We start from the raw sequence: 23,682 nt of genomic DNA, 5'->3' as shown, positions 1-23,682 counted from the left end.
TTAACCCAAAAGTTTTGCATAGCAAAGGAAACCATCAACAAAATGAAAAGACAATGTACTGAATGGGAGAAAACATTAGCAAATAATATGATTGATAAAGGGGTTAATATTCAAAATATATAAACAGCTCATACAAGTCAATATCAAAAAAACCAACAAAAAAACCTGATTAAAAATGGACGGAAGACTGACTGGAATAGAGAAGACACAAAAATGGCCAACAGGCACATGAAAAGACGCAAACATTGCTAATTATCAGAGAGATGGAAATCAAATCCACAGATATCACCTCATATTTGTCAAAATGGCTACCATCAAAAAGAATGCAATAACAAATGTTGGTAAGGGTGTAGAGAAAAGAGAACCCTCACACAGTTTTGGTGGAAATGTATATTGGTGCAGCCACTGTGGAAAACAGTATGGAGTTTCCGCAAAAAACTAAAAACAGAACTACCATATGACTAAGCAATTCCACTCCTGGGTATATATCTGACAAAACACCCCCCAATAATTTGAAAAAATACATGGATCGCAATGTTCATAACAGTATTATTTACAATAGCCAAGATATGGAAGCAACCTAAGTGCCCATCAACACATGAATAGATAAAGAAGGTGTGAGATATATATATATATATATATATATATATATATATATAGGAATATTACTTAGCCATAAAGAGAATGAAATTTTGCCATTTGCACAAACAGATGAATCTAAAGGGTATTATGCTTAGTGAAGTAAGTCTGACAGAGAAGGACAAATACTTATGTAGGGTATCACTTATGTAGGGAATCTAAAAAATAGAACAAATGAATGAATATAACAAAACAGAAACAGACTCATAGATCTAGACAACAAACTGTTGGGGGGAGCAAGACAGGGTAGAGGATTAAGAGGTACAAAGTACTGTTTATAAAATAAATGAGCAACAGGGATATATTGTACAGCACATGGAATGTAGCCAATATTTTATAAGAACTTTAAATGGAGTACAACCTATAAAAATTTTGAATCACTATGTTATACACCTGAAACTAATATGCTATTATAAATCAACTATACCTTAATAAATTTTTTTAAATAAAAAAATTATATTGCTAAAGTTGAATTCATTAAAAGACTCAATTTGACCTTATAAAATAAATGATTTTTTACCTTCTAATAATGCTTTACCAGGTTTTACAGATGGAGCTAACAGCACAAAATAATGTTACAATTTGAGAGGCTCTCTTAAATAGTAGGCTAAATCAAATTAAAGGCTCTGAGTCCAGATAACCTACAGGTAATGAATATACATATCAGAGCACATAAAACACATCGCACAGTAAATAGCCATGCAAAAACAATGATATAATACTAACTGGAAAAAAGGAAAATGTAAGAATATATATTAGATTTAGGCTTCTAGAAATGGCAGAGTAACTTTGCCAGCATAATCTCTTGCAGATAACAACTATAATATGTATGAACAAATATACTTAACCTCCCTAACTATTTGAAAATACTGGAGAACAACAAAGCACTCAGATACTGGAAGGCATCTACTCTTGAAAGATAGAACTGCCAGCGGTGATATTTGTGAGTATGTACCTTTTTGTCTTAGAGTACATCCCAATCTGCACCAGGCTCTGGGTAACAGAAATTTGCAATTTTACTGGCTTGGGATAAAAGAGAACAGAGTTCTAAGCTAGCAGACAAGATGGAAAATTCAGGGCAGGGGAATCCTGGAAGAGACAGAGGTACAGAGAAAGTGAATCTCAGAATCTGTGTACAAACTCCACCTGTTTGACCACTAAACTGCACCTCCCCTGCTGAGCCTAATGAAAGAGCAGCAGCTAGAAGAGGAAAGACATGGGAAGAGGTTCTAGCTGCTGCTCATTATAAGGGAGCTACAGGTTGAATTTTAAGTCCAGCCAAATTAACTACCTGCTAGAACAAAATTAATACTCCCCAGAGGAATATAGCTGAGTCCAGTCCTTACAATATAGTTTTCATTATGTCCAGTATACAATAAAAAACACCATATATGCAGAAATATAGGGAAATGTAATCCACAGTCAAAAGAAAAAGCAGTTATTAAAATCTAGTCCCATAATGATTCAGATGCTGCACTTAAAAAAAAAGATTTTACAGCTGCGGTTACAAATACATTAAATTTAGAGGAAAATATAATGGGTTAACAAATGAGAAATTTTAGCAGAGAATTAGAAACCAAAAAAAAAAAAAGAACCAAATAAAAATGATAGAACTGGAAAATACATTAACTAAAACTAAAAATTCGCTGGATAAGGTTAAAAGCAGATTAGAAGTGTCATAAAAAAAAGTCCTTGAGGACATAGTAATAGAAGTTATTAATTTGAAGGGCAGGGAAAAGCAGATTAAAGGAAAATGAACAAGAGCAAGTAAAACAATATAAAAGGTCTAACATACAAGCAACTAAAGTTCCAGAAGGTAAGAATGAAACTGAGGCAGAAAACAAGAACAAAAACAAAAAACCACTTTGAAGATTAATGGTTAAAATTTACAAAATTTTCAAAAACATGTACTTGTAGCTAGATTCAAGAAAAAAGAAACCAACCCCATAAAACACTGTTAAAAAAAAAACTACATCAAGGGACATCATAGTCAAACTGATGAACTACAAAGATAAACAGAAAATCTTGAAAGTAGCCAGAGAAAAATAATATATTCAGGGAAACAATGATAAGCACTTTTTTTTACAACAATAAGCATTCTCATTTTACTACCTTCTGATCTATAACAACTGAGATCATCTGACAATGGAACAATATCTTAAAAGCACTGAAAGAAGAAAAAGAAATACTCAGCCAGGAATTGTAAAGCTAGAGAAACTACCCATCAGAAATGAAGGTGAAATAAAGACATCTGAGGATAAAAACAGAATTTGCTACCACAAGATTGCACTATAGAACTGCTAAAGAAAGTTCTTTATGTTGAAGGGAAATGACAGCATCGTAACATGCATTTATAGGAACAGATGAAGAGCATTCGAAATGAGAAATATTTGAGTATATATAAAAGGCTATATGTATTTTTTTCAAAGACATTATTAAAAGCAAAAATTATTATACCTCTTTCTGTATTATTGTCTTTTATAACAACTATAGCAAAAGGATAAGGGGGTAAATAAAACTATATTTTTGCAAGATCCCCATTTTTTACATGAAATATGATACTGACTTAAAATAGAATGTGATAAATTAAAGACGTATATTCCTAGATCAACCACTAGAAATAGAGTTATAGCTGGAAAACAAATATCAGAATGGTAGCTGTAAGTCCAAGCATGTGAATAATTATACTAAGTATGGTTGGATTTAGGTCTAGCATTAAACATCCTTATTGGGCTAAATACTACCATTAAAAAACTAAGCTTGTCAGACTGGTTAAAAAAATGAAGATCCTATTATATGCTATCCATAAGAGATACGCTTTAAAAAAGAAAAACAAATAATTTGCAAAGAAAGAATGGGGAAAGTATATATCAGGCAAACAATAAGCATAAAATGTATGTTGGGTAAAAACAGTGATAGAAATAGTGTCTAATGGAATATTACATAGCAATGAAAACAAAAGTTACTATGTGTAACAATCTGGATGTCTCTCACAAAAAATGTTGAATGAAAAGCCAGTCACACAAAAAAAATCATGTTTGTTTTCAGCACAGTGATTATCTTTGGAGAGGAGGGTGGGAATAGAGCTGGATGAGGGCATAAGGGAACCTTTGCAATGCTGAATAAAATTCTCCTTTCTTGACCTGGATGCTCTTTTTATGGATGATTTTTTTCATGATCTTTGTGATAATTTATGAAACACTTAGGATTTGTATACTCTTCTCCTTTCATATTATACTTCAATAATAACGTTTGTTTATAAAAATAGGCCAGGATCAAGCTCTGTAATCTAGAAAGATACTATACAATTAATGATTCATTTCACTAAGAAAAGCATATCAGTGCAAAGAAAGGATATACTTTAAGGCAAATAATTAAAAGCAATGTACAACTAAAAAAATCAAGTTTCTGAAAATCTCCATAGTTTGAAGCTATGGATAGTGAAACTCAATTATGGGTTATGCTATAGAATCCTTTGTAAATGTTTCTGAAGTTCATTACAAAAAAAATAATACCATAAATAAGAAGATCAATTTAATTTTATATATCTTGAATTTGTAACAATATTTTTATTACCATCCTTGCTCTTCAAGATTGCCTTCTTTCTACATTCTTTTACAAACCACTTGTAAATTTGCACTGTTGCAGATAATATGCATAATAAGAAGCATTACATTTTTCTGTGCCTAATGTCTTTGTGATATTATGACTCAGAACTGTCAACTCCCATTTCTAAGTTCATGTTTTTGGTGTCAGAGATCTATAGTTATTTGCATGTTTGAGACAGAAAAATTTTTGGGTGATCATTATTTAATTAACTCAGTTTAGCTGGTTATTTTTCAAGCCTCCTCCTCAATACACAAGGTTGTCTGATGTTTCACTTAATGATATTTTGCCAAAGCACAAGCCTTCAGCTCCTCTTTCATCCTTAGTTCCCTTGAGCCAAAGCTGCAGGGCTACAGCTCTGCTTTCTGAATTTATTTTCTTCCAGCTTTAGCTGTCTAAGAATTAATTGCTAAATTCTCTATTGATTCTTAGCAAATTATTTACTTTTCCTTTTGAGTTCCAAATCCTTCCTTTTCTTATATTCTCATTCAGAGTGACTCAGTTTGAATATATATTGAAATTTCTATGGTTTTCAGAAAGGTATGTTGAAATAAACCCAGATATTCTAGAATTCCGCATAAGGGTTACTTGTAGCAGGCAATAGTACCATATACCATATTAACAATGACCATTTCTGGCTCTTAGAATTCTAGGCTATTTTCTCTCCTTCTTTTTACTATTAGCCATTTCCAATTTTGCATGCCAATTATCTTTATAATCAGACAAAAAAGTTGCTAAAACATAGTCAGCCACCAGTTTTGATGTGTTGGAACTGCTCTTACTAGATGGGGGAGCAGATTATGTGCCCTTCTCGATTTCTGTCAGTGATCTTACGCTGGTAGCCTGAAATCAGCCTTGGGAGCATTAACCCCATGGAAACTGGCCACACTAAAAATCAGGGCTTTAGTTTTAGAGATTCTGCTTACCAGTACACCATATGGAACCAGCATCTCTATATGAACTGAAACGGTAGTCAGTTGGCTCTTTAAACAACCAGAAAGTTTATAGAAACTCAAGGGTTGGAGCAGGGTTGCCATTATATATCACTCATTTTGGCAAAAATCAACCACAAGTGACCTTGGTGAATGGCTCACTGGAAATGAAAACATGAATATGCTGGCTGACTGGGTAGCAAATTCTGGGATGAGAAGAGCAATTGCAGCTCTCCTTCATTGGCTCACTGTAAACAAAGCTACCAAAAGACCTGAGAATTATTTTGTTCCTTACCTAAGAAATCTTACCATCTTTATTGAAGTATAACCAGAAAACATAAGTTTATATTTTAGCTTTATTTGTAATTTAGATTATATATTAGTGTTGTGAATCACTAGAATGTGACAAAATTTATCACCTAATGTCTCCTTCTTTGGCAGCTTTTTAGATAACAGAATGCTGGATTTTTGGTTTGGCTTTATTCTTCCTGAAGGCAGAAGGTAAATTACGTGGTATTTTCATGATTTCCTTCAGGCTTTTGTGCCTATAAAAACTGTTTTTGGTAGACATATTTTTGTAAGAATTATATTCACTTAAAAATAGTGAGAGAAATGATATTTTCTGCTTAATCAGAGTTACTGGGTCTTATTCTGGTGCTTTTCTCACCATGGTAGTATCAGGGAAAAAGATTACTGCTGAGGATGCATTATTATTATTCATAGCAATATTTAATGACACAAAAATAGAAATGTTGATACTCAGTTTTAACGTACTAATCAAAGTGATTGGAAATTGCTTAAGTGGACCAATTTTGATTCTAAATGCAGAAGACTTCTAACTCAATACTAAGCAAGAAATGTGCTAGAGCCTAATGATCAGAACGTTGTGCTTGGAAGTGATCAAACTTGGAATTTAATTTGGTTAGATAAACAGACATTGTAAGTTTTTTGTTTGTTTGTTTTGTAAATGTGGTGTCCACTCTTTTGAAACTAGAGAATACTGGGGAGACATACAGTGCTGACTCTCAAGGAGGTCGAAGACTAGTTGAAGGTGCTGTCATGTAAACAAAAAAGGCACCATTGTTAGAGACTTACCCAGATCCCCAAAGCACTAGATTCATTTCTGAAAAGTGTGTCTATTTGCCTAAGCTCTCAGAACCCTGAGAAAACAGATTGCCTGGTTATCTACCATTATCATTTAATAACTACTACACTTGAAAGTATTTTTTATGCCAAAGTAATTGGTCAACTCAGGAGAAACAATAAAAAATGTTCCTGAGATTGGTTGTTTTGTAAAATTCAAAGAAAACAATGAATTGATTTATTTAAATATTCATTAGAGTTTGTTAGAGTATCTGCATAACTGTTTTTCTGATTCTGTACTGGCTATTTGACATAATGAGTAGAGTGAACCTTCAGGATCCTGAAAATACAGCCATTGTGGTAGAGAAGACAGCAAAACAGACATGCCATCCTGTGCAGGTAAAGGCAAAATGAGTGGCCTGTGGACATGATGAGCACAACCTATTTGAAATTATCTAGACAGGAGGAGTCATGGCTAGACTTTGCTTCCATAATATTTTAGCTTAAGAGCTGAGATTATGGTGTCTCTTTAAAAGTTGTTTTGTTTATTATATTGAAAATATTTTTTCCAGGCATGGGGGTATAGCTCAGTGGTAGAGCATTTGACTGCAAAGTAGTTTTTCCAAATATACTAAGAGTTTTATGTGATCTGTACAGTAATTAACATCACCTTAGTCTGCTAAGAGAGTAAAGAAATCATTTAAAAAAGGAAACAGAGACAAGAAAGGAGAAATAATTTTCATAAGAAAGTAAAGCATCATCTAAAAAGAAAATTATAATCTATCTTGGTCAGAACTTTCAATGGCCTGCATGTTGTGAACAAGAAGTTCTCTGATTTCAAAGATCTTTCCCTTCTGATGATCCTCTGATCTTTACAGAAGCCACCCCAGACTGCTAGCTTAAAAAGAAAGTAAGGTTTTATGCAATAAGCCAGCTCTGTTCCTGTTGAAAAATGAAATGTGGATAAACCAAACCAATAGAGACTCTCAAATCTCACTTTAGATACTACTTTTATCCTCTACCCTGGCACGTTTAAGAGAAGTGGGCAGGGAAAATCACCCCCTGAAAGTTTCAGGTTTTCTCTTCCAGTTCTTCCTGCTCTATTCCTAATTGTAAAAAAACTAATAAAGAGCAAAATGAACAAAAGCTGTGTCCTAACAGAGGCGTCAAGAACAGTCAACAAGCCTGTCAGTTTTACCCTAAAAATTAGAGCGTTATCTTTAACAACTGAGATAATAAAACAGGAAATCATAAACTGATAGCAGCATATTTTCCCCCACAGCAGAGCATCAGCAGTGACTAGGTCTTAAGTGAAATTACCTGCTCACCACGAGAAAGTATTACTGATACAACACCCACGAGGGTTTTGGGGGTAGTGTCTCTGCAGCATTTCACGTTGAAGAAGGTATCAGTTTCAACACCTATTTCAGAAAATCTTTAGTGGCTTATTGTGTGGGTGTGCTATGGACGTAAAGATATAAATTAAGTTCTTTCTTCGTTCAATTAATTAGTTTTAAAGGGAGAACTCAGAGTTATTTAAAAGGAAGGGTTTATTTATTTATTTTTTTGGTGTTTAGTCCAGGTGATATTTATTAACAAGCAGACTGTGTGCATAAAGAATATGTTTGTATGCATGCAAAGCGGTATTTTATTGAAGAATCAAGGTAGGTTGTCATGGAGATTAAAAGCCTTGAAGTGCTATTTACTGGTGCTAGTTATGGTTGCTGGGCACTAGGATATTAGGTTCTGGCACCCTGAATCTTTCATTGTTGTAAAAATAATTACACTTTTACCTTCACTGTAAGGGCTATTCAAGTAGGATAAATAAATACAGACACAGGAACAAATCTGACTTAAAGGTAAATACAGCAACCTTATAACCCATCCCAGTGTAAAATTATGTAGCTGTGGTTACCATACCACCAAAATGCTTGATTTTCATTGCAGGGTCATTGAAGCTGTTTATAAGATGAAATTACAAAATGCACAAAATCTGCACTTACATTAAAAGGCAAAAGAAGAATGAAAGCTATTGACCGTTAGTATGGTCACTGGTAAATATAAAGGTTTCCCTTAGAAGCAGAGGAAACAAATGAAAAGCTTGTAATATGTTTTGCTGGCATTTTCTTGAAATACTGTATTTATATGAGATTTCCAACCTCACTTTGAGCACTATGTAAAGCACAAAGTGATTTTTCTGGTGTTCTTTCCCTTCAACGATTAGATGAAATGATCTTGACAAGTTTACCTCAGTAAGAAACTATGTATTTTCTGTATAAAGAGAATAGTTATGCCTGGCAGAGTCAGTATGGACATTTTCTTAACCAATAAATCAATAGAGAGAGTTGCAATATGGCAAACCACACAACATATACAATATAACATTGAAATTTGGAACAGTAAGTAATGTGGTTTTCAAAACTGCCTTAAGTGATGATTAACTGAAATTACATGTATTTATATTTCAACTGACACCACAGAATTCTTTTAAGCCTTGACAGATATGTGGAATATTTAAATGTAGTAATTGCAGTTGCTAAACCTCTTGGGATTAACCTGCTGGAGAGATAGTGACATCTTAGGCAGAGAAAAATGATTTATACTGTGGGGGAAAAACTAAAAATGAAGTAATTCTATGTATGTTTTATATAACACTTTGGAAAATAAGTTTATTGTAGCTAATGAATTGGTAATCTGTAATAATCCACCATATGAACAATTACACAATTTGTATAAATGTAGGCATATAATTTAGTTTTTCAATATTGATTTTTAAGTTTCACAATATAGCACAGTTCACAAGAAGTAAAACAGAAAGAGAAGTAGATCAGCACTGCATTAATGTTAATGGTAGAAATCTTGGATTTTTGTTTAAAGTTGGGTTCCAGACTACTTTATCTCCCATTAGCAGGGAATGCTGTAACACAGTAATTCTCAGTTCATCTTAGGAAATATTTGTTAAGCACCTGTATGCTTCAAGTACATGTTTCAGTGAATTTAATTGAGGTCAAGAAGCAGAATCATTAATAAAGGGAAATAATGTTGATGTTTTCATCAAATTAAATAATTTAAAAATAAGGTCACAGTGTTCTCATATCTATACACAGCAGATGTATTATTCATAAAGACTGCCTATTGCCCCTGGCGTTTAGAACTTCTGGGGAAGTTCTTTGAGTTACATACATATAACACGATCAGATAGTTTCCAGCTTGAACTTCAGAACCAATTTTAATGACCTTAACAAGATATAAATCTTTCTGCGCAAGAATGGTGGGAGAAGATCTCAGCAGACCTCTGTTGGGCGGATGCTTTCAAAGTCTAAGTCTCTCTGGGATTCTACGCATCATGTTGTATCTCAAAGCTCTGAAGCACTTTCAAAATTAGCAAATTTATAGCCATAATATACCTGAGATAATCTGTTTCATATTAGGGCAAGTTGAGGTAGATATTTAGTAGAAGTGTATACTGCAGTTGTACGACAGAAAGAGAAGCCATTGTACTGAGAACCACAAATTTTGATTACAACTGTGCTAGAAGCCAACTGAATGATTCAAAACAATTTGTTCATTGTTCTGGTGGAACAATGCTGGGCCACCGCGCAACAGAAATTGCTCCGGTGTGATTGCCATCACTGTGGCTGGAGAAAAAGGACATTTCTCTATTCAACGACTTGAGGTCTAGCTTTCCTGATTATTCTCTTCCCAGAGTCCCTACACTGTAGGAAGTCTGCTGGGCCTTTCCTAAGAACAGAGCAATACTGTCTTCATGGAACTTATAGTTAAGTAGGGGAAGGCCAGCCCTGAACAAGCTATTCTAAGTGTGAGAAGATACACAACAGTTAAGCCTAGGATGCACTGAGAATATGCAACTGCTTGGAAGAGTTGTAGATGGAGCATCTGACATCATTAAAAGGACTCCAAAAGTGGATCTGTCTCTAATCTCAAACTCCTTCCAGTGTTACAGACCTATATTCAATTACATGCTTGTAGTTTCAAACTAGACGAAATTGGCTCCTCTAATTCAACATGTCTAAATCCAAATTCAACATGTCCCTAGCCAAGCAATACTTCTTTCCAACTTTCTCACTTATTTTAGTGTCTCTGTCCTTCTCCCAGCCACTTACATCTGAGTCATCATCAGACATAAAATCCATCTTTCATTCCTTCATTTTTTTTCACATCCATTCTGTTGCCATGTATAAGAGATTCTATTTTGATAATGTCTCTCCTGTCTGATGATTTTTTTTTCCATTTCCTTACTCACCAGGCACTAGGCTTTCAAGTAAATTAAAAATCATCATCAGTTCATTCAATGTGTAGTTACTTGTTTACTCAACAAATACTTGAGTGCCTATTACAGACTATGCTCTGTGCTGGGAATACAATAACAAGGAAAACATCCATCGTCCTGCTTTCATGGAGTTTACAGAGACATAGATGAGGCAGAAAATAAACAAATAATCTTATAGTACACATATTATCTACAAAATATAAATGCTATGAAGGAAAAGTATGGGGTGCAATGCAAAAGATAATAGGTGTACCTGATACACTTCGGTGAGACCAAAGGGAGGAGCAGTAATTAGGCAGAGGAGGAGTGGAAGGGAAAGCATTTCAGGTAGAGGGAAGAAGTCTTGCCAAGTTTCCATTTCTTGACAGGGTGTGGGGTCTCTGAAATTGAAAAGGAAGGCAGAAATCAGATTGTGCAGGGTATCATCAGCCTTTTAAAGAAATTTAGATTTTAATCTAAGTGAGATGGGGAGCCACTGAAGTACTTTCAGTAAGGGAGTGGAGATAGAAATGTGTATGAGACACACATAGAAAGTAGAATGAGTGGAATTTTTGGAAAGATTTTGTATATGAACAAGTAGAGGAGAGGCTAGATTTCTGACAAGGATAATTGGGTAGATGAAAGTGTTACTTGGTAAGAGAGGGAACACAGGTTTGAAAGCCAGGATGATGAGTTCAGTTTTGAACATTTTAAGTTTGAGGAAAATAGGGATATCTAAGTTACTGGGTAGGAGGTAACTGGATATACGTATAGGTAGCTGCTGTCAAGGAGAGCGCCCATCCAACAAGTGTTAAAACACAGAATAACTACACAACAAGGTAGATTATAGTTATTGCCACTTTAAATTTAAACTTTAAACTCAGGGAAAACCTCATGGACAAAGTGACACTTGAGAGGTCCTTAAAAGAGTGACAGAATTTTGACGAATGCTGCTTGATTGTCCACATTTGAGAATGATACACTCTAATGTTGATAGGATGTTTTCAATTTTGAGGTTGGTGGTTACTGACTAAATAAAGTAAGAAAGCAGAGTGTGCTTGACCCTTTCTTTGAGGGCTCCTCAAGTGACAGTTTCTATAGATTTCTTTCTTCTGGGCTGGTCACTTTTTTCCAATTTCCTGCCTTGAGGTTTCAAAGTTGGCCACCCATGTTCTGGGAATCTAATGGGGGAGGGGAGTTATGGGTTTTACAGTTCTGTACATGGACTTGCAGTTGATTTCTCTGTTTTAATTATAGTGCCTCTGTCCATAGCAGTATCTGATGACCCAAGACTGGAGTTCTTTACCTTTAACTTTCCCAGAGAGTAATTCCTGCCAAGCTAGGAGAGAAGAACTCACCTTTTCCTTGGGGAAGGGATCTGGGAATCTTATTCCTATTCATTCTTCAACAAATTCCCCAATTCTCAGCCTTATACTGTACCACTTGCCACTAGCAACGTTCCAGGTGCTTCTAATTTCCAAGCCTATCAAGGGTTCTGAGGGGAGTGTCAGAACCAGATTGCTGCTTACGGGCTTCCTCCTCCAAGCTTAATTTAGACTTTCCCTGGGCTGCTAGATCAGTATCATCATCCACTTTCTTTTCAGCTTTCAAATTCTCTTCTGCTTCTTCTGTACTCTTCATCTTTGCATGCTATCTTCCTTCACTGTCTGCTATGTTCTCGATATTGGGGCCCCTTCCCTCCAAATCATAAGTTGAAATCTAAATGCCCAATGTGATGGTATTAGGAGGTAGGAACTTTGGGAGGTGATTAGATCATGAAGCCCTCATGAATGGGATTACTGCTCTTATAAAAGAGACCTCATAGAGCTCCCTAGCCCATTCAGTCACCCAAGGACACAAGAAGTCTGCAACCCAGAAGAGGGCACTCACCTGACCATGCTGGCAACCTGTTCTCAGACTTCTATTCTCCAGAACTGAGAAATAAATTTCTGTTATTTAGAAACTACCTGGTGTGGAGTTTTGTTATGGCAGCCCAAATGGACTAAGACACTGTCACTCAGGAGGGAGCTGGAATAAACTTCAATTTAATTTGTCATGTGTAACAGTAATGCAATTTCTAAAATGTGTCTAACTAAAACAATAGTAAGTACTGGAAGATAGTTTAACAAAGTATATACTCTGATCCCTCCTATAATGTAATTGTTATTATAAAGAACTACTCCACAAACTCAGACAGTATTTTGAGTTTCAGTTATTTTACAGTTGTTTTAGTGCCATTAGTGCCTTAAAACCTTTAGGCATCCTTCTTCTCTCTTAAGACCATTTACATCAGATAATCACTAAACTAACGAAAGCACATTTACATAAAACTGTTTTTAGAGAACGGGACTACTTTGGTTAAAAAAGAAGCTAAAGCTTTTAGAGACCAAGGATCCAAGGACAAAAATAGCTACATTTAATTAACATTAAATTTGTGAAGTCAACTGATGAAAAATAATGAAATTGGGAATTTAGGCTGGTACCATGGACTTAAGTATAACTACCCTATGCTTGAGAACATGACTTGGAATGATGGCATCAGGTAATGTTGGTGGTGGGATAGGCTAAGAATGACTTCTCAAGATCTCAAGTTAATGGCAGCTTTAAGAAAATAATTGAAGGGGTGTGGCCAAGATGGCAGAGTAGGAAGATCTGAGCTTACCTTCTCCCATAGGCACGCTAACATTACAACTATATACAGAGCAATTAATTGAGGAGAAAGACGAATCTAGCAGAAAAAATCTTCTACAACTAAAGATATAAAGAAGGAAGCACAATGAGATAGGTAGGAGGGGCAGATACAAGGTATAGTCAAGACCCACAACCCTGAGTGGGCAATCCAAACTCAGGAGGATAATCACAACTGCAGATATTCTCCCTCAAGGACCGAAAGGTCCAAATGCCACATAGGGCTCCCCAGCCCAGGGGTCCTGTACTGGGAAGATGACTCCCAGAATATTTGGCTTTTAAGACCAGTGGCTTACTTTCAAGAGAGCCAAAGGGCTGTGGGAAATAGAGATGCCACCCTACAAAGCACACACAAAATCTCCCACACTCCAAGACCCAGAGTGGAAGTACTAATTTGAAAGGGGCCTGGATCAGACCCACCTGCTAATCATGGAGAGCGGCCCAGAGAGCCAGGAGGCAACTGGAACTCCCCCTGGGGACAGAGACACTGGTGGCAGTCATTTTGGGGGGCTTCTTCTATCATGAAGACACTGGTGTTGGCAAGCACCATTTTGGAATCCTCCCTCTAACGTATCAGCACCAGGAGCTGGCCCTGCTCACCAGCCTGCTGCACCAGTATGGGACACCACAGGCCAGGCCAGGCAACTAGCTGGGCAAGGACACAGCCTCATCCACCGACTAGCTGGCCACCTTAATACCCTACAAGCCCCCCAGCCCCACCCACCAGCCAGCTGACACCAGCTCTGAGATGCCTACACTTATGGGCAATTAATCTATGACAAAGGAGGCAAGAATATACAATAGGAAAAAGATAGCTTCTTCAATAAATGATAATGGGAAAACTGGAAAGTTACATGCAAAAGAATCAAACTGAACTACTTTCTCATATCATGCATAAAAATAAATTCAAAATAGATTAAAGACTTAACCATGAAAGACCTGAAACCATAAAACTCCTAGAAGAAAATATAGGCAATGTGCCATTTGACATTGGTCTTAATACTTTTTTGGATCTCTCCTCAGGCAAAACAAACAAACAAACAGAAAAAATAAACAAATGGGACTAAATCAAACTAAAAAGCTTTTGCATAGCAAAGGAAACTATCAACAAAACAAAAAGGCCACCTACTGAATGGGAGAATACATTTGCAAATAATATATCCAATAAGGTGTTAACATCCAAAATATAAAGAACTCATACAACTTAATATTCAAAAAACAGCCCAATTAAAAAATGGGCAGAGGATCTGAATAGACATTTTTCCAAAGGAGATATACAGATAGCCAGCAGGCATATGAAAAGGTGCTCAACATCACTAATCATCAGGGAAATGGAAATCAAAACCACAATGAGCTATAACCTCACACCTGTCAGGATGGCTATTATCAAAAAGACAACAACTAACCAGTGTGAGCAAGGAAACGGAACCCTCCTGCACAGTTGGTGGGAATGTAAATTGGTACAGCCACTATGGAAAACAGTATGGAAATTCCTAAAAAAAATGCATATAGAACTACCATATGACCCAGCAATTCCACTCCTGGGTATTTACCTGAAGAAAATGAAAACATTAACTTGAAAAGATATATGCACCCCTACGTTCACTGCAGCATTATTTGCAATAGCCAAGATATGGAAGCAGCTTAAATGCCCAACAATAGATGAATGGATTAAGAAGATGTGATGCACAGACAAAGAAAACAAACTTGTGGTTACCAGGGGGGAAAGGGAGGGGCTGGAGGGATAAATTGGGAATTCGGGATTTGCAGATACTAACTACTATATATAAAATAGATAAACAGCAAGGTCCTACTGTATGGCACAGGAAACTATATTCGACTATAATGAAAAAGAATATGAAAAGGAATATATATACATGTATAACTGAATCACTCTGCCACACATCAGAAATTAACACACTGTAAAACGACTCTACTTCAATTTAAAAAAAGGGTATGGTACATATATACACAATGGAATATTATTCAGTGATTCTTTTTTCATAAAAAAAGAATGAAATCTTGTCATTTGCGACAATGTGGATGGACCTAGAGGGTACTACACTAAGTGAAATAAGTCAGACAGATAAATACTATATGATTTCATTTATATGTGGACTCTAAAAAAACAAAACAAATGAACAAACATAACAAAAACGAAATAGTAATATAGTGAGGAAAAAAGGGGGGGGCGGTTCCCAGAGGGGAGGAGGTTAGGAGAAGGAAATATATGGGTGAAGGAGATTAAGAGGTACAAACTTCCTTTTAAAAATAAATGAATAGGGTATTAAATATACAGTGGGGGGAATATAGTCAATAGCTATGTAATATCCTTATATGGTGATAAAGCATAACTAGACTTAACGTGGTGAGCATGTTGAAATATATAGAAATATCTCACCATTATGCTGTGTAACAGGAACTAACATAGTGTTGTAGGTCAATTATACTTCAAAACAAACAAACTCAGAAAAAGAGATCAGATTTATGATTACCAAAAGTTAAGGAGCGGGGGAAGCGGATGAAGGCAGTCAAAAGGTACAAACTCCCAGTTTAACATAAATTATTAGTAAGGATGTAATGTACAACATGATAAATATAATTAACAGTACTGTATGCTGTATGGGAAAGTTGTTAAGAAAATAAATCCTAAGAGTTCTCATCACAAGGGAAAAATTATTTTTTCTATTTCTTTGATTTTTGTATCTATATGGGATGATGAATGTTCACTAAACTTACTGTGATAATCATTTCATGTATGTAAGTCAAATCATTACACTGTACACCTTAAACTTATACAGTGCATATCTCAATAAAACTGGGAGAGAAAAAAAGAAAATAATTGAAGATTCTATGTCTTTTTTTCCTCCCCCTTTCCTCTCCCATTTTACCAAATGCTTTCTTTGAGGTACAGATTGTATTTCTTCATATATTCATAGTTAAACTTTATGAAAAAGAGAACAAAATAAGACTTTCATAAAAGTTTCCTTACTTCTGTTAGTTTGTAGTCCTGAATCCAACTAGTAAAGATAGTTTATTTAGTTCTCCATCAATTCACTCATTCATTTATTCATTCAAGAAACAATAAGCACTAATTTTTTGAGCACCAATTCTGTTTGGCATATTTGAAGATATTGGTAGATACAATAATGAGCAAAAGAAAACAATGTTGTCAGGTAGCTTTTAGCCAAGGAAAGGAGACAGACACTAATTAACTAAACCTATGAGATAAATGTCCTGAAGAAAAAAAACAAGTTGAGATAAATGTCCTGAAGAAAAAAAACTAAGTTTTGTTGGCAGGTGTGTAATGAGTCTTACCTGCACTGGGGAACCAGGGAAAACTTCTGGAAGGAAATGACAGTTCAGCTGAGATCTTAAGGTCCCAAGATGCCAATTAATTAAGCTAAAGGGGTACTGGGATGATGATAACAGTTCTTACCAGCACAGTAAGAAGATCACAATTTATTCAAGGAACAGTGTGGGCAGGGCTTAAAGAGGACCATGATTAGACTGAAGAAGAAAGAAGAATCAGATTGTAGAATAATGAGAAGACTGCAATACTGGGAGTGGGAATGGAGGAGTAATATAAAAGGAAATTTTTCCTCAAGTAGCAATACTGGCACGGCTGTTCTAACTGGGTGAAGCTGATAGAGGACCATGAACTTGAGAGGCCTCCCCTAGGATATCAGCTCCTTCCTGGATCTAACTGAAGACTCTTTCCTGATTAGTAAACAATGAATGGAACTCACTTGTTTTAACCAACCAGCTAAACATTTACAGACTCATTTTATACAATTAACAGTGCTAGTTTTCAACGCTTAATTAGTATAAACACTATGAGTTCTTTCTGCTGCTTCTGATTCCAACCCCTCCCCCCATACTTCCCCAGTGGATTTCTTTACTGGGAGGTGTTTCCTTGCCTGGAAAGGAAAGATTTAGCTTTTCATTTCTTAGCTTAAATGCCTTTTTTTTTAAAACACAGTTTTTGACAGCAAGATATGGGGAGATGGATCATATCAGATTTGAATCAGGAAAAAAATCCTCTCTGGTTGCAGTTTGGAGAAATGGGTTGAAGAATGAATCAGTGATTTCCAGGAGACAATTTAGATTACTGCAGTAGTCCAGGCCAGAAATGGTTAACAGCTTGATCTAGAATGGTGGCAGTGGAGAGAGACAGCAATTGAACATTTGCAAGATCCAGGGGGCAAACCAACAGGGCTTGAGGTTGGATTAGATATGGGGGTAAAGGGGAGAGTCACAGATGACTTTGAGCCTTGAGGGGATGGTTATGTCAGTCACTAAGGTGGGGAACCCTGAAAGAGGCCCAGATTGGAGTTCAGTGTTGCTTCATCATCATCCAAATAATTTGTATGGGAATTGGAAGCTTTTTAAAGAAAAATTCCTGAACAGAACTAGGTTTTTATTTCTATCATATTTCAGAGTCATCAGATGAACAGTGTTTCCTACCTAACACTCTTGATTTATTTATTACATATCTCCCTAGATTCTCCTTGGGTAATCCTGTTGGCATTTTCCACTGATAACAATTACAGTCATTTCAAATCACATTTTAAAGAATTTATGTATAATGGTTTTGTGTGGTTTTGCAGGATCATTTACACAAAGTGGGGCACATACTGAGAGTTCAATTCAAAAAACAAAACAAAAAGCAAAGGCTTCCTTACATTGGTGCATTGCAATGTGTGAATATTGGTTTACATGAATGTAATTGTAGAAATCAAATATGGGCATGGGGAAACATTACCTATTGCTCATTTAGCATTGATTTATAGTAGCAGCAGGTTTAGATAAAATCTGTGATCAATGGACTGCTACAATTAAATGGTCTGTCTCCTTTCCAAGGGAGGAGGAGAAATCCTGATTCTTTTCTAAAAATAAAATTTTCTTTTCTTATAAAAGCAATATGCTTTCAATACAGAAGATATGGAAAACAAAAGTTTTTTGATTCCTCTTTTTTTCAGATACATGTCAGCAAGGCTTTTCTTTCTTTTCCCCCCTCCCTCCCTTCCTTTCTTCGACTAAAAAAATGTACAACCTGTTGAGTATAATATTTCATTCCGCAAACTTACTGAGGACTTGAGCCCGTGATACATCATCCTCTCAGATAGCTCTGAGAGACTGTTCCAAAATGGTAAGGGAGGATCCAGGATATACAGGAGTTTGTGCAAAAAAACCCAAAAAACAAAACCCCCCCAAAACCCAGGCAGTCAAACATCGAAAGATTACTGCTAATCAAAGAAAACCAGACATCTCAAGTTAGTGAATTTAGAGCTTTTCTCTGTATAGGAAGATGCAAGAGTCGAGGCTTATTGAAATTATTCCTTTGATATACATCTTAACTACCTAGGACCAGTATCCTGTTTTTCCTCCATCCTGAGTTTCCCTCAGGCTGCGGTGACTGATGGCTTTATGGCCACAAAACCCTTTGTTTACTCAAAAGGCAGACACTGTTCTTTAACCAACTTTCCTTCCTTCCCTTCTTCCTTCTTTCTTCCTCTCCTCTCCTCTCCTCCTTTCCTCTCCCCTTCCCTCCACTCCCTTCTCCTTTCCTCTCCTTTCCTTTTTAAAGATACACAGGGAGTGGGATACAAAAAGAATCTAAACAGAATCTCAGTCCTGTCTGACCCACAATTCTAGTTGTTTTAAAACTTTATCTCCCAACTAAATTATCCATAACACCACAATGTGACTAGATAAAAAGCAAAAAACTGTGTTTCTGTCCGCCTTCCCCCTAATATGGAATTGATCTTTAAGGAGCTAATGTTGGTCATATTTTCAGCAAACCTCTAATGTTCATTTTTAAGGCACTGGTGCAGCTCTTTTTAAAAAGTAACTTCTTGTTCCTGTTTTATATTATTTATCACTTTATCTTATAAAGTACATTTATTATATTTATTTTACCTTCTTGATATGTCTCTTCCAATAGTTTCACTTTGTTGACCTTTATTATAGTGATTGATCTCCTCAGGTGGCTCGGTTTCTGGCCTCTGAGCTGAAGGGGAGTAGAGTATGACACCCCAAAATACGCCTCTTTGACGTAAAAATTATTTTGAGCTGATTATTTTGAGAAACTGCAGACGTGGGAGAAGCCCTGAAAACAGTGTAAGTTACTCTTTGGTAAGAGAAATTTACATTTGAAAGGGGCCTGTACCAGGAGGAGAGCAGAGATCACCTTTCATTTGAGAGATTCAACTGCAAGGCAGGGCTGACTTTGTTTACCAAACATTTCCGCTTCTCTTCTTCCTGTGAATTGCTTTCCTCCTCTTTGAAGCCCTAGACCCCTACCTCTGTCCTTACCTCAGGGTGGTGTATAACACCCAATTGCCTGGCTGATTTTTGGAATCTCATATCTTTGTGGGGATCCCATACATAATTTAAATTGTTTTCCCCCTGTTAATCTGACTGTTGTGTTTCTTCATAATTGGTTCTCACCAACTGAGGCTGATAAAGGACCACGAGCGTTGAGTCATTCCTCTCCCCTCATGACTAGATCTGACTGAGAATCTTTCCTAATAAGCAATGGGACCTTATTTTAACCAATTATATTGAAGGGGAGCAGAATACGCCACCCTTAACTGTGCTTCTTTGGCATAAGGATTATTTTGAGCTGATTATTTTTAAGAAACAGCGGACACAGGAAATGTTCTGAAAACAGAGTAGAAGTTGCCCTTTTGTGAGGGAAATTTACACTTATAAGTAAATCTCTATTTGTAAGAGTGTCTTCCTATTAAGAAGAGGAGGGTGATACATTTCTAGAGACTCTTATTAATGGAGAAGGCAGAGACTTAAACCTGCATAACAGCCATATCCTTGTTTACTGTGCTTTTCCCATAACTGGCCTCCCCTACTCTGACCCTCACTCCACCCCCAACATTTTATTTCGTCTTTAGCTGAAGAAGGTGTTTAAAGTGGTGGCTTGGGCCATTTCAGAGAGTTAGTTTTTCCAGGTGTCTCCCATGTATACATGGAGGTATACATGCCATTAAACTTCTGTTTCCCTCCTGTTAAGCTTTTATTGCCAGGCGGGTGATGGTGAGGGTAGTGTCTGAGCAAAAAAATTAGAAGGGTAGAGGAATTATGTTTTTAGAAAAATTATTTTTCCTCTCCTAAGTTTACTGACTCAAAGATTCTTTTCAATCCTTAATTAGCCTTGTTACCCCCAAAGGGGAAAGGAACAGACCCCAGTTCTTGTCATACTCAGAAGATAAGAATTCCGATGGGAAATGAAGTGTTGTGTAGTGAAAGATTTTAAAGGCTTTTTTAGCAAAAGGAAAGTACACCTCCAAGAACAGGAGGCAAGCTGACCCAAGAGCAGATAGCAATGGTCTTCGTTTGCCCCTTCTCTTAGACCCTCACTGAGAGGTTGTCTCTTGATTGATTGATGGCTCTTGCCCTTGGAATGCTTAGTCATGCTTGTCCCCTTTTGCACATGTCCTTACGCATGATGCACACAGAGAAACCCATGGGAGGGCCTAAACCACAATGCTAACTATATTATAATGAGCACTGGGTCATGTCCAGTTTGGTTCTTGTTGCTACCTTGCAGTTGTGGCTATCAGGTTCTAACTGATTTCTTGCTGACACTCATTTAGAGGAAGTAAAGCCTGTCTAAGCTGAAGGTGGGCATAATGCCATCTTAAGGACCATCCTCCCTCCTCTGCACCTTATCTGCTAAACCGTTCTCCCTCTCCCCTTCCTAGTATTTAAAAGTTGCTGACTTTTCTCCCTCACTAGAGATCTCAGTGAGTTTCTTCTAGGATATGTGTTCCTTTGCCAGCTGCGTTTGTTTGATACTTAATTCTGACTTTTCCATTCAAGGCCTCCTTGCCACTCTTTGCCCCTGGCTGCAATCACCTTTCCCCACCCCGTTCACAACTGCCTTCAGTCTATCCCAGGATTTCTCATAGTTTCCTCTTCTTTCTCTTATTTTTATTATTTTTCCTTTCCTTCTTTCTTCTTTAGTTTTTCCAAGGTTAACTGGTGACTAGTTCACTTCTTGAGAGTAACTAGAAGTTCTTGGTCCAATTATCAAAGAAACCCCTTATCTTAGTTACAAGAAAGCTTTTGTAAATAAGCATCTTCTAAAGCAAAGTGGGCACCAGAAAAGGAAATGCCTATTTTCGTATACTGTCTCCTTTAGGACTTTGAAACACTATCATTATGCTACCTGTAGGGTTATTTCATCGTGGTTGTTTATGTACTAATCCATTTACTTTCCCGTAATAAATACACAAGCTGACTCATGAGTGAGGAGCCTTTACATCTCATTTACAAATAATTTTGCTCAGCATCTAAAATGATGACTTCTAAAATATAATATTCATATCACTTGGGGGACATTTGGCAAGCATGGTAATTTAATTCTACTGGGTACTCTTCTTTTTTAATGAGAAATTTTCAATTCTAGCTTTATATTGAATTATATCTATCTTCTTTATGCATGAACATTAGAAATCTAATGTTTATGCTTGATTCAGGGTCTTCTCCTGCTGTATCATACACTTCTATTTTGCTAAAACAAACTAGCAAGCTTTAAGATACTTGAATGTTGGTTCCCCCCAAATACAACCAAAACAGCCTATTAATAAAACATAGCTGAGTTTATTATAGGAAGAATGATCACTACCTTAACAGAGTCTTAATAGTGTCTAGAAGGTGGAGTGAAAGGGTGAGATGTTCCCAGCCACACTTCTAATAAGTGCAAGCATAGAGGTCAAACCTCCATCTGGCTGACTCTCAGCCCCCATCATTAACCGCTGTATTACACAGTAAATTTTATCCTAACCATGGTGGGTAATTTCACATGAAAATGTTGTAAGGTTCAAGTTGAGAACCTCTGGTGCCACCAAGAGATCTTCCTCAGACTTATATGTACACTCTTCAATTTACTCATCTTTACTTTGCTTACAGGACTCTATTTGCACCTGAAATGTTTTTAAGTCTCCAAGAAATCTTCTCCAACACCTACAGATTTTCTAAACTTCTTGGGTTACCTATGAAGTTAAAAGTCCTTAAGTTACCCTCAGGGTCTTCTCATTGTACTTTTCCATCTTTTTTTTTTTTTTTTTTTTTTTTGCATATGAAGTTTTCACAAATACCTAAACCAATTGTTATAGATCTGGAAGCTATGAAGTTTATATTTCCAAAACTATATTAAATTCCTTTTTAAATTTCTTTCCATCTTAACTAGGCTTTGGGAAATCTTTGACAATGGTTCTTCTTCATTTAAAATATTATCAGAATATATAATCAACCATGAAGGGTTTTCCTGTTCTGAGGGAGGTTTAGTGTTAAGAGGTAATTGAGATTTAGATGTTATTGGCTGACTAGAAAGGAAGGGAAGTAGGTCAGAAAGAGAGACAGGGACAGAATGATAATGTAGGAGCATAGGATAGAGGAAGAACATTAGGATAAAAGTCATCACTTCAAGTTGAGATTTGGGATATCTTGAAGAGAGCTAGCTGTAAGTTTTTCAAATTTTTCTTCCACCCTGGCCAAGAAATCTCTTAATGAAGCAATTCTGGAATCTGAGTTCCTCTGGCATGCTTCTTTATGCCAATACATACATGCAGAGCTTTGGCACTTAGGTATTCTGTTCTCTTTTGGCTCTATGAGGCCCTTCAAATGAACAATTTTATTTGTATCTAAAGGTCACCAAAGTGGCCACTCTAAATTCTATATTGGTGAAATTATATTACTTAGAAACATAAGCTGAAGAATTTGAAATGTAGCAGAAATACATGTGAGAAGGGGGAGTCCAGCCCAGAGTAGGTGAGAACATAGATTAAGACTGCAACTAATCCACGAGAGTCTGGGACAGTCAAAATTGTGGCTCATGCACTTTGTGAATTAGATCCCCAGCCTCATGGCCATGCCATCTCCAACTGTGAGATAATAGAAAACATATATTAGTCTCTGCCCCCAGTTCCTGGCACAGAGCTCTTGAAACTCTTGTAATTTCCTGAGTGATAGCAAAGTCTTTTGTTCTAATGAGGCAACTCTGGGTTGACTCCTGGATGGCTCCTGGATAAGGTATGGTCATTGGAAAGACTAAGTCATGATTAGAAGCTTGGAATTTTCAGCCCTGCTTCCTGTTCTCTTGAGAAGGGATAAGAACTGAAAATGGAGTTAGTGATATATCATGTCTATGTGATGAAGCTTCCATAAATCCCAAAAGTATGGGGTTTGGAGAGCTTCCAGGTTGGTGAACACATCCACATTGAAGGGTGATGCACCCCAACTCCACAGGGATGTAGCTCTTGTACTCAGACCCTCCCAGACCCTGCCCTATGTATCTCTTCATCTAGCTGTTCATTTGTATCCTTTATCAAATCCTTTAATAAACTGGTAAACATAAATGATATTTCCCTGAGTTCTGTGAGCCATTCTTGCAAATTAATCAAACCCAAGGAGGGGTTCTTTGGAACCTTTGATCTGTAGCCA

General features: G+C 36.5%; 1 long non-coding RNA gene across 1 annotated transcript in view; it reads right to left on the bottom strand.

Annotated features, from left to right (window-relative positions):
• LOC140697114 (uncharacterized) overlaps positions 1-23,682 on the bottom strand; it is a 60,246-nt gene that overhangs the window by 35,594 nt on the left and 970 nt on the right. Inside the window, exon 2 of the long non-coding RNA XR_012073936.1 lies at positions 10,805-10,931. This is a non-coding gene — a long non-coding RNA (uncharacterized lncRNA). The remainder of the gene's footprint in view (positions 1-10,804; positions 10,932-23,682) is intronic.

This window comes from Vicugna pacos, chromosome 6, assembly GCF_048564905.1.
Source record: "Vicugna pacos chromosome 6, VicPac4, whole genome shotgun sequence".
NCBI classification, from domain to species: Eukaryota; Metazoa; Chordata; class Mammalia; order Artiodactyla; family Camelidae; genus Vicugna; species Vicugna pacos.
The sequence above is the reverse complement of the archived record's forward strand: the minus strand, read 5'-3'. Positions and strand labels throughout refer to the sequence as shown.